General features: G+C 45.3%; 1 protein-coding gene across 1 annotated transcript in view; it reads right to left on the bottom strand.

The window, feature by feature from the left end:
- Positions 1-15,616, bottom strand: part of LOC139279788 (connector enhancer of kinase suppressor of ras 1-like) — a 157,422-nt gene that overhangs the window by 140,764 nt on the left and 1,042 nt on the right. The gene's annotated exons all lie outside the window — the stretch shown is intronic.

Raw genomic sequence — 15,616 nt, 5'->3', positions numbered from 1 at the left:
ACTGTTTTTTTGACTGATCCAACACATACGAAAGTAAAGGGCCTCCCCGCAAATCTTGACCAGCAAATGTCCTTAAAACTCTTATGCCAGGTAAAAGCAGGCGTAAGGCCTGCTTTTGTCAGCGTAAGAGTTTTAAAAGATAGAAAAATCAAATTTTATCATTAATTGTTGTATTAAAAACCCTGTCCCTTAAGGTAAGTTTATTTTTAACTCTATTAAAGCATTTTTAAAACATTTTCAAAAAAATAAATGTTTTCCTAAAACATTTAATTTAATTCAATTTCAATTAATTTTAAATGTGAGGTGTTTTCTTTATCAGTGTAACTATTTGTACTGGACTTTTTTTTGAAAGACATGCATCTATCAAGCCCCGGCCCTCCCATGCCCGTACTGCACTTTTATTGACAGACATGCATCTGTCAAGCTCCACCCCCTGTCAAGCTCCACCCTAACCCCTTGGCCCCGACTCATTCCCTCCACGTGGTGCCGAGAAGCAGGACCTGAGGTCCCGACTCTCTCCGCGCTACCCACCCGCCGACTCTCTCTCTGCTCCGACCCCTCTCGGAAGGCTGAGAGGGCCTGTGGACGGCCAAGAGTGGCGGGGGGGGGGGGGGGGGGAAAGAGAGCGAGAGAGAGACACCGGGGGGGAGAGCAGGAGCGACACTGGGGGGGGGGGGGGGGGGGGAGAGCAGGAGCGACACCGGGAGGGGGGGGGGGGGGGAGAGAGACACGGGGGGGACAGCGAGAGAGACACAGGGGGGGACAGCGAGAGAGACACGAGGGGGGGACAGCGAGAGAGACACGGGGGGGGGGGGGAAGAGCGAGAGAGACACGGGGGGGGGGGGAGCGAGAGAGACACGGGGGGGGGGGAGCGAGAGAGACACGGGGCGGGGGGGGACACTCCTAACCTGGACCTTCAGGTATAAAAGGGGAAGCTCCACCCACCTTCATCACTTGAGTGCTAAAGAATAAAGGACAGGTCACAGACTGACCTTCTCTCAAGCATGGGCCTCGTGTGCATTTATACTGTGTAGTAAGGACGTATCAATGGCGACAAGAAACTGGGATTTAAACCACGCGAGCATGGCCACTAGCAGAACAGACGAGAGGTACTGTGTTAAGGAATGGTTGGGACAGAGATTCAACATTGTTAAAGCAGCACACAGTTCTCCAGGCAGACAAGGGCAGTCAGGCATGCCCCAACATGTAGTCGAACCCAGAGGGGGAGTTCGACAGAGACAATGGCAACCTGAACAGCGATTCACGCCATTGCAAGGGACAATGCAGCCAGTAATGGGGCCATCAACACCTGTTAATGGTGCACTCAAGGACAATAACAGGGGCAGTCAGGGACGATCGACTGGTAAGGGACCTTTTGTTTCAAACCGCAACTCATGCTGGAGGCGTGGAGGCATACATTCAGCCGGAGTTTGCAGAGATGAGCAAAATACCTGCAGAAATTGCAGAAATGAACACTGGGGAAATCGCTGGAAGCTGAAGTTCAGCGAGTTCATGTGGAGCACGTATACAGTTCATACACCAGGACGCCACCGACAATGATGAAAGTGTTCCTCAATGACATCCCAGTATCAATGGAGTTAGACACGGGTGCCAGCCAGTCCCTGATGGGTATCAAACAGTTCGAAAAGTTGTGGACATCCAAGGCCAGGAGGCCAAAATTATCGCCGATTGACGCACAGCTACGGACTTACACAAAGCAGATCATTCCCGTGCTAGGCAGCGTCACGGTTGTTGTGACCCACAAAGATTCGGAGAACAGGTTGCCACTCTGGATTGTCCCAGGGGACGGTCCCGCACTACTGGGGAGGAGTTGGCTTGCTGTCATGAACTGGAAATGGGGCGATGTCAATGCAATTTCCTCTGTGGAGCGAGTATCATGCTCACAGGTCCTGGACAAATTTGACTCATTATTTCAACCGGGCATTGGCACTTTCATGGGGGCCAAGGTAGTGATTCACATAAACCCGGACGCCAGGCCAGTACACCACAAGGCCAGAGCGGTGCCGTACGTGATGCGGGAAAAGATAGAAGGCGAATTGGACCGCCTGTTGAGGGAAGGCATCATCTCGCCAGTCGAATTCAGTGACTGGGCGAGCCCGATTGTGCCGGTGCTCAAGGCGGATGGGTCGGTCAGGATATGTGGCGATTACAAGGCCACCATCAATCGGGTGTCACTCCAAGACCAGTACCCGCTACCAAGAGCGGAGGACCTCTTTGCGACGCTATCCAGTGGCAAACTTTTTTCAAAATTGGACCTGACCTCAGCTTACATGACACAGGAGCTGGCGAGTGAGTCGAAGAAGCTGACCACCATCACGACACACAAGGGGTTGTTTGAGTACAACAGATGTCCGTTCGGGATTTGCTCGGCCGCCGCGATCTTCCAACGAAATATGGAAAGCCTCCTCAAGTCGATTCCAGGGACGGTGGTTTTTCAGGACGACATCCTCATTACGGGTTACGATACTGAAGAACACCTCCTCAACCTGGAGGAGGTGCCACGCAGACTGGACTGGGTAGGTCTGCGACTGAAAAAGGCGAAGTGTGTCTTCCTAGCTCCAGAGATAGAATTCCTGGGGATGAGGGTAGCAGCAGACGGGATCAGCCCTACTGCTTCCAAGATGGAAGCGATCCAGAGAGCACCCAGACCCCGTAACACGACGGAGCTGCGTTCGTTCCTGGGGCTCCTGAACTATTTTAGTAACTTTCTTCCCAAATTGACCACGCTGCTAGAGCCGCTACACGTGCTCCTACGCAAAGGTCGCGAATGGGTCTGGGGGGACAGCCAGGAAAGGGCTTTTAATAGAGCACGCAATTTGTTATGTTCCAACAATCTGTTAACGCTATAAGACCCATGTAAGAAACTTGTGTTAACGTGCGATGCGTCGTCCTATGGTGTCGGGTGTGTGTTGCAGCATGTCAATGCCAAGGGTCAGTTACAGCCGGTAGCTTATGCCTCCAGGAGTCTGTCCCAGGCAGAAAGGGGCTACGGGATGGTAGAAAAGGAGGCGCTCGCATGTGTATATGCGGTAAAGAAAATGCACCAGTACCTGTTTGGCAGGAAATTTGAGCTGGAGACAGATCACAAACCCCTAACGTCCCTTTTGGCCGACAACAAGGCCATAAATGCAAACGCATCGGCCCGCATACAGAGGTGGGCACACACATTAGCTGCCTATGACTACACGATTCGGCACAGACCGGGCACCGAAAGCTGCGCCAATGCACTCAGCAGGCTCCCACTAGCCACCACTGAAGGGGCTACCGAGCATGGTGCTGAGATGGTCATGGCTGTTGAAGCTTTCGGAAGCGAAGGCTCACCCGTGACAGCCCGTCAGATTAAAGTCTGGACAAATAGAGACCCGCTATTGTCTCTAGTCAAGAAATGTGTCCTGAATGGGGACTGGGCAGCCACATACAGGGCATGCCCTGAGAAATTTAAACCATTTCACAGGCGCAAGGATGAACTCTCGATTCAGGCCGATTGCCTACTGTGGGGAAACCGCGTAGTCATGCCCCAGATGGGCAGAGAACTCCACAATGGGCACCCGGGCATTGTCACAATGAAGGCAATTGCCAGGTCACACGTTTGATGGCCAGGGATAGACGCAGATCTGGAACTTTGTGTTCGCAGGTGCAACACGTGTGCCCAGCTGGGCCATGCGCCCAGGGAAGCCCCCCTTAGCCCCTGGCCATGGCCCGCCAAGCCTTGGTCACGCATCCATGTGGACTACGCAGGTCCTTTCATGGGGAAAATGTTTTTGGTTGTAGTAGATGCCTACTCCAAATGGATCGAGTGTGAATTTTAAATTCATGCACATCCTCTGCCACGGTAGAAAGTCTGCGGGCAATGTTCGTCGCCCACGGTCTACCGGACATCTTGGTCAGCGCCAATGGCCCGTGCTTCACAAGCACTGAATTCCAGGACTTCATGGCAGGCAATGGAATTAACCATGTTAGAATGGCACCGTTCAAGCCGGCCTCAAACGGCCAGGCAGAACGAGCAGTGCAGATAATCAAACAGGGGATGCTCAGATTACAAGGGGGGGTCCCTACAAACCCGCTTATCACGCCTCCTGTTGGCCGATAGATCCCGACCACACTCGCTCACAGGGGTTCCACCCGCAGAGCTACTAATAAAAAGGACACTCAAAACCCGATTATCCCTTATACACCCCACCATGAAAGAAATTGTCGAGAGCAGGCGCCAGTCACAATATCACTACCATGACAGAAATGCGAGGGCGCGATGTATTGATGTAAATGATCCTGTTTTTGTCCTCAACTACTCTGCAGGGCCCAAATGGCTTGCAGGCACTGTGGTTGCCAAAGAGGGAAATAGGATTCTGGTAGTTAAACTTACCAATGGACAAATCTGCTACAAACATGTGGATCAAACAAAAAGGAGGTTCAGCAACCCCACAGAAGAAGCAGAGGAAGAACACGATATAGAGTTCACTCCACCACAGGTGACCGAACACCGGAACCAAAGGGAGGAGAGCCCAGTCACTGTGGGCAGTCCGGACAGGCCTGAGGCACCACAAACAGCAGACACTCAGGCCAGCGCCCAACAACCGGAGCCCCAACTCAGGCGCTCTACAAGGGAGCGTAAACCACCAGAGACTCAACCTGTGATCCCAATAAGACTTTGGGGAGGGAGGTGATGTCATGTATTCAACCAGCATTGTAACCCATGTATAAACTGACCTAAGTTGTACACCGTGAGAACACTGACCACTAGGTGGGAGACACTCCTAACCTGGACCTTCAGGTATAAAAGGGGAAGCTCCATCCACCTTCATCACTTGAGTGCTAAAGAATAAAGGACAGGTCACAGACTGTAGTAAGGACGTATCACTTATATTCTTAAATTATTCCTCAAGTTTAATTAAAGATCTCTGGATATTCTCAGAATGTAACAAAATTCTCTGCCGACCTCTACTACAGACTAAACATTCAGAAAGGGACAAAATGTTTGGGTGGGAGGGAATGTTGCTTCTGAAGGATTCTTCCTTTAAAGAGTCAATGAAATTCTCTCAAGAAGGTAATCTTACTTCTTTGGTCTTTGAGCATCTACTGTACACCCAGGATCCTGACTCTGAATTATACAAGGGGAAAAGGATGGACTTTGGACAATAGTTAACATTAATCGTTAGAATTGTAAATTCCTTTCTGCCGAACAAGTAAGAATGTTTGGTTAAGGTTTGAGGAGTGTGGTAAAGGCTAGTTCTGCAGTTGTTGTTCAGAGAAACTTTTTAATTAAATTAAGCTAACAAAGAGACATTTCTTGAGATAATGGCTTTTCTGAGATTGGGATTAGAGTAAGTTAGCTCCAGTTGAAGAGCTGGTATGGCAGAAGCACAATGGGCCGAATGGCCCCCTTCTTTGGTGTAACTTCTTTGATTTGAAGGTTTTCTGCGTTGGTGGTAATACGGTAAAACCCTTGTTTTGAAACAAAGAACTGTAAAGTACATATCCCATGAGAAATTAATCTACAACAACAAACTGCACTTGTATAGTAACTTTAACATAATAAAATGTCCAAAGTGCTTCGCAGAGACAAAAGTAACTGGATGTGAAACAATAGTGGGAGAAGGATTTAGGCATGGTGATTGAAACACGATCAAAGAGGTAGGTTTTGAAGGAGAGGAGAGAGGCATCATGGGGTTTAGGGAAAGTGTTTCAGAGTGTGGGACTGAGAGATCCCTGTCTTATGAACATCATAATGATACTTAAGGGGTTGACAGTGGATGGGCAATGGCAGACATTTAGAGACCGCATGGATAAACTACAACAATTGTACATCCCTGTCTGGCGTAAAAATAAAAAAGGGAAGGTGGCTCAACCGTGGCTATCAAGGGAAATCAGGGATATATTAAAGCCAAGGAAGTGGCATACAAATTGGCCAGAAATAGCAACGAACCCGGAGACTGGGAGAAATTTAGAACTCAGCAGAGGAGGACAAAGGGTTTGATTAGGGCAGGGAAAATAGAGTACGAGAGGAAACTTGCAGGGAACATTAAAACGGACTGCAAAAGCTTCTATAGATATGTAAAGAGAAAAAAGTTAGTGAAGACAAACGTAGTCAGAATAAGGGGGAGTCATAACGGGTAACAAAGAAATGGCGGACCAAATGAACAAGTACTTTGGCTCGGTATTCACTAAGGAGGACACAAACAACCTTCCGGATATAAAAGGGGTCAGAGGGTCTAGTAAGAAGGAGAAACTGAGGGAAATCCTTATTAGTCGGGAAATTGTGTTGGTGAAATTGATGGGATTGAAGGCCGATAAATCCCCAGGGCCTGATGGTCTGCATCCCAGAGTACTTAAGGAGGTGGCCTTGGAAATAGCGGATGCATTGACAGTCATTTTCCAACATTCCATAGACTCTGGATCAGTTCCTATGCAGTGGAGGGTAGCCAATGTAACCCCACTTTTTAAAAAATGAGGGAGAGAGAAAACAAGGAATTATAGACCAGTCAGCCTGACATCAGTAGTGGGTAAAATGATGCAATCAATTATTAAGGATGTCATAGCAGCGCATTTGGAAAGAGGTGACAAGATAGGTCCAAGTCAGCATGGATTTGTGAAAGGGAAATCATGCTTGACAAATCTTCTGGAATTTTTTGAGGATGTTTCCAGTAGCGTGGACAAGGAAGAACCAGTTGATGTGGTGCATTTGGACTTTCAGAAGGCTTTCGACAAGGTCCCACACAAGAGATTAATGTGCAAAGTTAAAGCACATGGGATTGGGGGTAGTGTGCTGATGTGGATTGAGAACTGGTTGGCAGACAGGGAGCAAAGAGCAGGAGTAAATGGGTACTTTTCAGAATGGCAGGCAGTGACTAGTGGGGTACCGCAAGGTTCTGTGCTGGGGCCCCAGCTGTTTACATTGTACATTAATGATTTAGACGAGGGGATTAAATGTAGTATCTCCAAATTTGCGGATGACACTAAGTTGGGTGGCAGTGTGAGCTGCGAGGAGGATGCTATGAGGCTGGAGAGTGACTTGGATAGGTTAGGTGAGTGGGCAAATGCATGGCAGATGAAGTATAATGCGGATAAATGTGAGGTTATCCACATTGGTGGTAAAAACAGAGAGACAGACTATTATCTGAATGGTGACAGATTAGGAAAATGGGAGGTGCAACGAGACCTGGGTGTCATGGTACATCAGTCATTGAAGGTTGGCATGTAGGTACATCAGGCGGTTAAGAAAGCAAATGGCATGTTGGCCTTCATAGCGAGGGGATTTGAGTACAGGGGCAGGGAGGTGTTACTACAGTTGTACAAGGCCTTGATGAGGCCACACCTGGAGTATTGTGTACAGTTTTGGTCTCCTAACTTGAGGTAGGACATTCTTGCTATTGAGAGAGTGCAGCGAAGGTTCACCAGACTGATTCCCGGGATGGCGGGACGGACATATCAAGAAAGACTGGATCAACTGGGCTTGTATTCACTGGAGTTCAGAAGAATGAGATGGGATCTCATAGAAACGTTTAAAATTCTGACGGGTTTAGACAGGTTAGATGCAGGAAGAATGTTCCCAATGTTGGGGAAGTCCAGAACCAGGGGTCACAGTCTAAGGATAAGGGCTAAGCCATTTAGGACCGAGATGAGGAGAAACTTCTTCACCCAGAGAGTGGTGAACCTGTGGAATTCTCTACCACAGAAAGTTGTTGAGGCCAATTCACTAAATATATTCAAAAAGGAGTTAGATGTAGTCCTTACTACTAGGGGGATCAAGGGGTATGGCGAGAAAGCAGGAATGGGGTACTGAAGTTGCATGTTCAGCTATGAACTCATTGAATGGCGGTGCAGGCTCGAAGAGCCGAATGGCCTACTCCTGCACCTATTTTCTATGTTTCTATCATTAGCTCTATCTAGGCAATGACGGAACTCTTTTCTTTGAATTCATGTAATGGAATCTACATTCAGTTCAAAAGTATTTGGGACAGGGAAGAAAGACTGAACAGTGATTTCCTGGGGAAGATGAAACTCAGACTATTTTGGGAAGAAACTTTCAGAATAACCCTACTCTCGGGCATCAGGCGATATTAGGTATGGTTGGTTGACTTGAGTTCACTGAACCTGAAACCAAAGCTATGAACTTTACTGTTTTCAAAGGGAGATACTTAATATCATATATACAGATTAAAATGACGGACATTGAGAAGAACAGCACAAGTGTTTGGAAGTTATGACTATAAGAGAAAGTTTATTTTGAATAGAATACTCATGTCTGAGCTATATTCTGTTCATAGAAACCATTGAGACTTTAAAAAAATTATTTTAAGTGAATTTGTACAATGGTATGCACCAGTTGCAGCTCAATCTACTAATGCAGATATAGGTGGAGGCTGTTGAGTGATATCCATGCTGATATCCCCAACTTAACCAAAGACCAGATAAAAATTAAACCTGGTGAAGAAAATTTTATAACAGATACATATTAAAGTAAACAAAAGACCCAAGGTATAGATTATCATTCATTTTAATAATTTTTGTCCTGTTAGTTTGAAAGGAAAATGTTCTCCCAGTTGCACAGAACAGGCATTATCGCACTGAACACAAACCAGCTGCACATCAGAAACACGTGTTGCACAAACAAGGTTATATTGAATTCATAGCTACATGGCCACATCGTCCGCATGCCTGACACGAGACTCCCAAAGCAATCGCTCTACTCGGAACGCCTACACTGCAAGCGAGCCCCAGGTGGGCAGAGGAAACATTTCAAGGACACCCTCAAAACTTCCTTGATAAAGTGCAACATCCCCACCGGCACCTGGGAATCCCTGGCCCGAGACCACCCTAAGTGGAGGAAGAGCATCCGGGAGGGTATTGAACACCTTGAGTCTCGTCTAGAGAGCATGCAGAAACCAAATGCAGTCAGTGGAAGGTGTGTGTGGCAAACCAGACGCCCCACCCACCCTTTCCTTCAACCACTGTCTGTCCCATCTGTGACAGAGACTGTAATTCCTATATTGGACTGTACAGTCACCTGAGAACTCACTTTTAGAGTGGAAGCAAATCTTCCTCGATTTCGAGGGACTGCCTATGATGATGATGATGATGATGGAGTTGCATGGAAAGTTTACACGTTGGATTACTCTTCCTCGCATAGAACAAGAAACAAAATGATATCACTGTTACACATTGTGGTGCCACAAGGTGGTTTCTGGAGAAGTGAGTGGTTCACTGGAATTTCATTTCTGGGACCAGGGTTTAAATTGGATCCAGATGAATGGCTCCTCTGTCTGCTGGCTGTAAGGGTTTTATGTCATTGAGGTTAGTCAGTCTCAACCCAGACCGAGTGGGCATCGGCCTCTTGCTCAAAACTGCTCCTAATCTGGCACTAATTGGCAATTTCACTCAGACAGACCAAAGGATGGTTAATGTGCTAAATGGAAACAAATGCCATAGTGGGACAGTAGAGGGTGCTCTTTTGGGGTTAGGACAGAGCAGAGAGAGTTTTACTCTGCATTTTGATGTGCCATGAGCGCTTGATCATGACACTGTGCCTGAAGTGGAAAATTCCCCAGCACTGACGCCCCTCACCTTGATGAGCACAAACAATTTAGAGGCAGAAAAGTTGTTTTCACAAGCTGACTTTCCTATGAACCGAAACCTGCACCCATATACAGTACTTGCTATATCGGAGACAGTGCACCTAGGATTAACCCTTTTATTGTGGAAGATCTCATTGGATACTACACATTCTGAGAGGTAGTAAATACCACACAACATCGGACCATTTCATTCAAGCAAACATTAATAAATTTATTTAAAGTAGAATATACAGAAGCAATGAGACACAACAACATACTACAAACGTAATATCAGACTTAGATAATATATATAATCCATTTCAGAGCAATCCAAAATATGTTCAGCTTCTGACGGAGTATCTGATGGAACTGACATGAGTTCCTCTTGACCTACTCACGTGGTACGGACAGTGCAAAGGAGGGAACTGGGCATCACAGGGCTGCTGTCTTCCTTTGACGTTAAAGGAGACCCATTTGATAATCACACTTTCCTCTCAATGGCCAGGCAATTGAAGATAGTAACTATTTTAAAAACCTGGTCTGTTGATACTCTGAGGTTCATTTTCAGGTGGAAAACTAGCAGTTCCTGATTGTTGCCCACCCGATCTTCCTCTCCACAATTGCCAGGATATAACGGGCAGCTGATCCATAACTGACAATTTTCTGTTTGTGCACAAAGTGAAAATGACCCCTTCTGTTTACTTTTGACACATGCCAGTAATTGAAACCCCAACTACATCTGATTGACATAATTTGGCCCCCTGGGAGAAGTTGGCCTAATATAGTGATGCCTTTCTTGTGTCAGAATCTGTATCCATTTAAGGGGAGTCCTTCTGGGAGCTCACTTATTGTGTCAGAATGGGGAAAAGGCTGACAGACCTGATGACAGCCATTATGGAGTATAATGTAGGGAAATGTGAGGTTATTCACTTGAGCTCTTTCACGGCAAACGAGCCAAAGGTGGGCAGCGGAAACGCTACAAGGGCACCCTCAAAGCCTCCCTGATAAAGTGCAACATCCCCACTGGCACCTGGGAGTCCCTGGCCCAAGACCGCCCTAAGTGGAGGAAGTGCATCTGAGAGGGCGCTGAGCACCTCGACTCTCAACGCCGAGAGCGTGCAGAAATCAAGTGCAGGCAGCGGAAAGAGCGTGCGGCAAATCAGTCCCACCCACCCCTTCCCTCAACGACTATCTGTCCCACCTGTGACAGAGTCTGTGGCTCTCGTATTGGACTGTTCAGAACTGCCTATGATGATAATGATGAGGAAGAAAAGAAAAATAGAATATTTTTTAAAATGGTGAGAAACGTTTAAATGTTGGTGTTGAGAGAGATTTGGGTGTCCTCGTGCAAGAAATACAGAAAGCTAGCGTGCAGGTACAGCAAGCAATAAGGAAGGCAAATAGCATGTTGTCCTTTATTGCAAGGGGGTTGGTGTATAAGAGTAAAGAAATCTTGCTACAATTGTACAGGTTTTGGTGAGACCATACCTGGATTACTGTGCATAGATTTGGCCTCCTTATCTAAGGAAGGATTGACTTGCCTTGGAGGCGGTGCAACAAAGGTTCACTGGATTGATTCCTGGGATGAGGGGGCTGTCTTATGTCTTATTGTGTAGAAAGGGTCTATACTCTCTGGAGGTGATCTCATTGAAACATACAAGATTCTGAAGGGGATTGACAGGGTGGATGCTGAGAGGTCGTTTCCTCTGACTGGAGTGTCTAGAACTAGGGGGCACAGTCTCAGGATAAGGGATAGGCCATTTAAGGCAGAGATGAGGAGGCATTTCTTTACTCAGAGAGTTGTGAATCTTTGGAATTCTCTGCCCCAGAGGGCTCTGGATGCTGAGTGTGTATATTCAAGACTGAGATATAGATTTTTGGAGTCTAGGGGAATCAAGGGATAAGGAGATCGGGCGGGGAAAGTGTAGTTGAGGTCGATGATCAGCCATGATCTTATTGAATGGCGGAGCAGGCTCGAGGGGCTGTATGGCCTACTCCTGCTCCTATTTCTCATGTTCTTATGACCTGTCTCCACACTGAGACATTTGCAGCAACAATGGGGGTTTCTAGCTCTCTGTTGGCTTCTTTATTATGAGTGACTGAACCGGAGGTACAGATCAGCCATGATCTAATATAATGTTGGCTGAATGAGCTACTCTTGTTCCCATGTTCGGAGGGTGGATGAATAGGGCACAGCGCAGGGGGATCTTGAAAGGTAGTCCTGGTTTCCTTGGGAAGGGTTCTAGGGACCAGTAACAATCATTTGGATTTAGTTATTCAGTAATAATAGAAAAGTCTGCTATTGGCATATTTGCCACATGTACTGGCTCAGGTTATAATTATGTTACTTGGTTTAATTGTAGAGCTCTCCTAAAAAAAAACAATTAACTGATGCTGTAGAAATAGCTGCGGCAATCAGACTCAGACTTCTTCATATAATTATGTTAAAATCCTGGACTAGGAAAGATATCTCCTGCTGGGTAGTTGGGAATTGTCTATTGGGAGGTAGCAGGCACCTATAATCTAAAACTTTAGGTGGGATGTTTCTAGATGTATTATAAGTCCCACTACTGGTGTCTTTTTAGGGATTTGGGGAGATTATATGGTTGAAAATTTCAGACTCCAAGTCACCTGAAATTTAAAAATTGCACAATGGTGATTGGTAATAGGCTACATTGTTAGATCGGGACACATGTCCTAAAATAAAGAGAGAACAGTCTTTATGACATCTCAAGATGGAGCCCAGATTAGTCAGTTGCCTAAAAAAAGGTACTTACAGGTCCTGTAGCCTTAGAGGCTGTAATCACAAACACACTTTGTAAATATCAACAACTTGCATTTATATAGCTCCTTTAACATAGAAAGTGTCCCAGGGCACTTCACAGAGCCAAGCCAAAGAAGGAGATATTAGGAGAGATGACCAAAAGCTTCTTCAAAGTAGTGTTTTTTTAAGGAGGATCTTAAAAGGAAGGAGAGGGAGGTGGAGAGGCAGAGAGATCTGGGGGAACTCCAGAGTATGACACCAAGGCAGTTGGATGCATGAGCGAGGTGGAGTGCACAAGAGGCCAATCAGCAGAATGGAGAGTTCAAGGAATGTTTGTAGGGCTGGAGAAGGTTACAGAGATAGGGAAGGGCAAGGCCATTTTAAACACAGAATAAGAACTCTAACTTTGTGGCGTAGGTCAGTGATGACAGGGTTAATGGGTGAGTGGGACTTGTGGGATAGGATATGGACAGCAAAGTTTACGAAGGGTGAACCATGGGAGGCTGGTGAAGAGAGCATTGGAATAGTTGAGTCTGGAAGTGAAAAATACATGATTGGGAGTTTCAGCAGCAGCTGGGTTAACGTAGGGTCAGCATGGGCATGTTACAGAAATGGAAATGGACGGTTTTGTGATGGAGAGGCTATTGGGTCATAAGCTCAGCTTGGGGTCAAACTGGCTGTTGAGGTTGCGAATAGTCTGGTTGAGCCTGAGGTCGTGGTTGGAGAGGGGAATGGAATCAGTGGTAAGGATCCAGAGTTTGTGGTGGGGTTTGAAGAGGATGATGAAAATGTTGTCTTCAGTCTTCCCAATGTTTAACTGGAGGAAATTGTGGTTCATCCTAGACTGGATGTTGGACAAGCAGTTTAACAAACAGAGCCAGTGGAGGAGTTGGGAGAGATGGTGGAGAGGTAGAGCTAGGTGTCAACAACACACAGATGGAAGCTGACGGGATAGCATGTAGAATAGGAAGAGGAGGAAGCCAAAGGTCGATCCCTGGGGCACTCCAGAGGTAACAGTGTGGGATCAGAAAGAGCAGTTATTGCTGGAGATGCTCTGGCTACAATTGGATAGGTAAGAGATGAAGCAAGTCAAGTACAAAGAAAGTATGACATGAATTTTACACTTTTAATGAACTTTTGTGTTTAATGAGGTGAGGGATATGTTGGGGAATGGAACAAATGTCCAAAAATGTCAAATATGTTTCCCACTTTCTCATCACAGGTGGCAGATTGTCCAGGAAACTAGGGAAAGAGGGAGGGGAGTAAGAATTAACTTGGAATAGAGGAATTTCTACCCACAGCAAAATATTGTGATTTTTAACAAAAAATGATTTACAGATTACCCAAATGCTATATCATGTATAATGCACATGTGACTGGCTAATAAAGCTGCAATGGATACTGAATAAGCACAAACCAATGAACAGGCAGTAAATGAATAAAATTAGACAAAGTTCACCGGTTGTGATTGTTAAGTTTTCCACCTCTATCACTCCAGACTATTATTTGCAACATTTTCAGATTAGTCTGAAACTTCCATCGCATTTCCTGATACAGTAAATATATTGGTAAAAGATAGCAAAAAAAAAGCAATCTTTTGAAAGTTGCTATTAATCTGCAAAACTGTTAACAAGGGTTTAAACAGATCTTTGCTCATAATCCCTGGGCTGTTCTTTAATACAGTATACACACACATCAAAATCAAATGCTTCATAATAGCTGTGCATGCCAAGATATGTATAAAAAATAAATTGTTTTCTTAACATTAGACACAAATCAGTGGACGTCTAACACAGTAACTTAATGGCTGTTTGTTCAGCATTATTCCTTTTTCATTTCAATGTTGAAACCTTACTGTTTACTGTAACCTTAGAGGGACAAAATAAGGTCACTGGTAGCAAGTCTCAAGGCACATAGCACGGAGTTGCATATTGGTAATGGCTTATATAAAATCCTTTTCCTGATCAGCAGTCTGAAGTAGACAAACCAGTGCACAAATCATCGTGGCTCAAATTGTAAGCCATGCCATTAAATGCCTTGCACCCAGTTAGAATAAGAAAACGGTGCAATGATTTTTGCAGCAGTTTTTTTTCCTTACAAATATCACTATCCCATCTATTGTTTAATTTTTACATTAATGTAAGCAAAAATACAATTTTTTTTAACTGGATTGGATTCACAATTTTTTGCATTAGACATAATGATAGCCATTATAAATAAATAACTTGTAATGTGATGAACGCCTGTCCCACTTAATCAGCATTTGGCTATAGCACACAGACTATTGAGGGCCCCACACAGCTCTCACTGTTAAGTGGCATTAACAAGTCTGTTTAGTCTACATTTTTGAACATTAATTGTATGGTGTCCTACTGCACTCAGGGAGCAATACTCAGAGAACAAGTAAATAGAACAGTACAGGCAAAGCATGAGCTTAATTGTTACACGTTTGATGGTTTTCTGTACTTAGAGGCCAGGGATATACTAGAAAATGGAACAAATGTCTAAAGGGAGGGGGAATAAAACAGGGTAAGTGAACAGAACTTAAAATTAATAGACAAGTTTATATTATTCAAGTTCTGCTTGGTATCACTCCCAATGGAATGCATTCCTGTTTATACAACAGATTGGATTCCACAACACCAGTAGCAACATAAGAACAACTGTGTGCAGCTGTTCAAAAGTCACAATTGCTGGGGAACCTCAGTACAATGTGAAAACTGCATTCCTAGTCTTAATGGATAGAGTGAGGACTACGCGAACCAATCAGGAATGTCCCATACTACAGGCGGCAACTTGTATGTTGCTGCAGCAGGTGTACTTCCTATGGTGGGGTGAGGAAACTGCCTCCGGGTGGTTCTCTGTCAGCTCAATTACTGTTAGATATCAGCAAATCCATCAGCTGAGTGCTGTAAGGAAATTGCAGCATAAGACAAATCACAGTGTATGTGAAATGTTCTTACAGGCGCACTGCAGGGTTCTTTCCCACCAGAATGTCAGTAAAGTATGATGGTGAAACAGTAAGTGTGTGAAATTTTTGTTCTATGCCCATTTACCCATTCAAAAACATCAGCAGTAACAATTATAGCTTTTGTTTTTCCAAACTTGAGTTGAAACATAGAAACATAGAAAATAGGTGCAGAAGTAGGCCATTCGATAAGATCATGGCTGATCATTCCCTCAGTATCCCTTTTCTGCTTTCTCTCCATACCCCTTGATCCCTTTAGCCGTAAGGGCCATATCTAACTCCCTCTTGAATATATTCAATGAGTTGAGTGTA

The sequence above is a fragment of the Pristiophorus japonicus genome, chromosome 14 (genome assembly GCF_044704955.1).
Source record: "Pristiophorus japonicus isolate sPriJap1 chromosome 14, sPriJap1.hap1, whole genome shotgun sequence".
In the NCBI taxonomy this organism is placed as follows: Eukaryota; Metazoa; Chordata; class Chondrichthyes; family Pristiophoridae; genus Pristiophorus; species Pristiophorus japonicus.
This window is presented reverse-complemented; position numbering and strand designations above follow the sequence as displayed.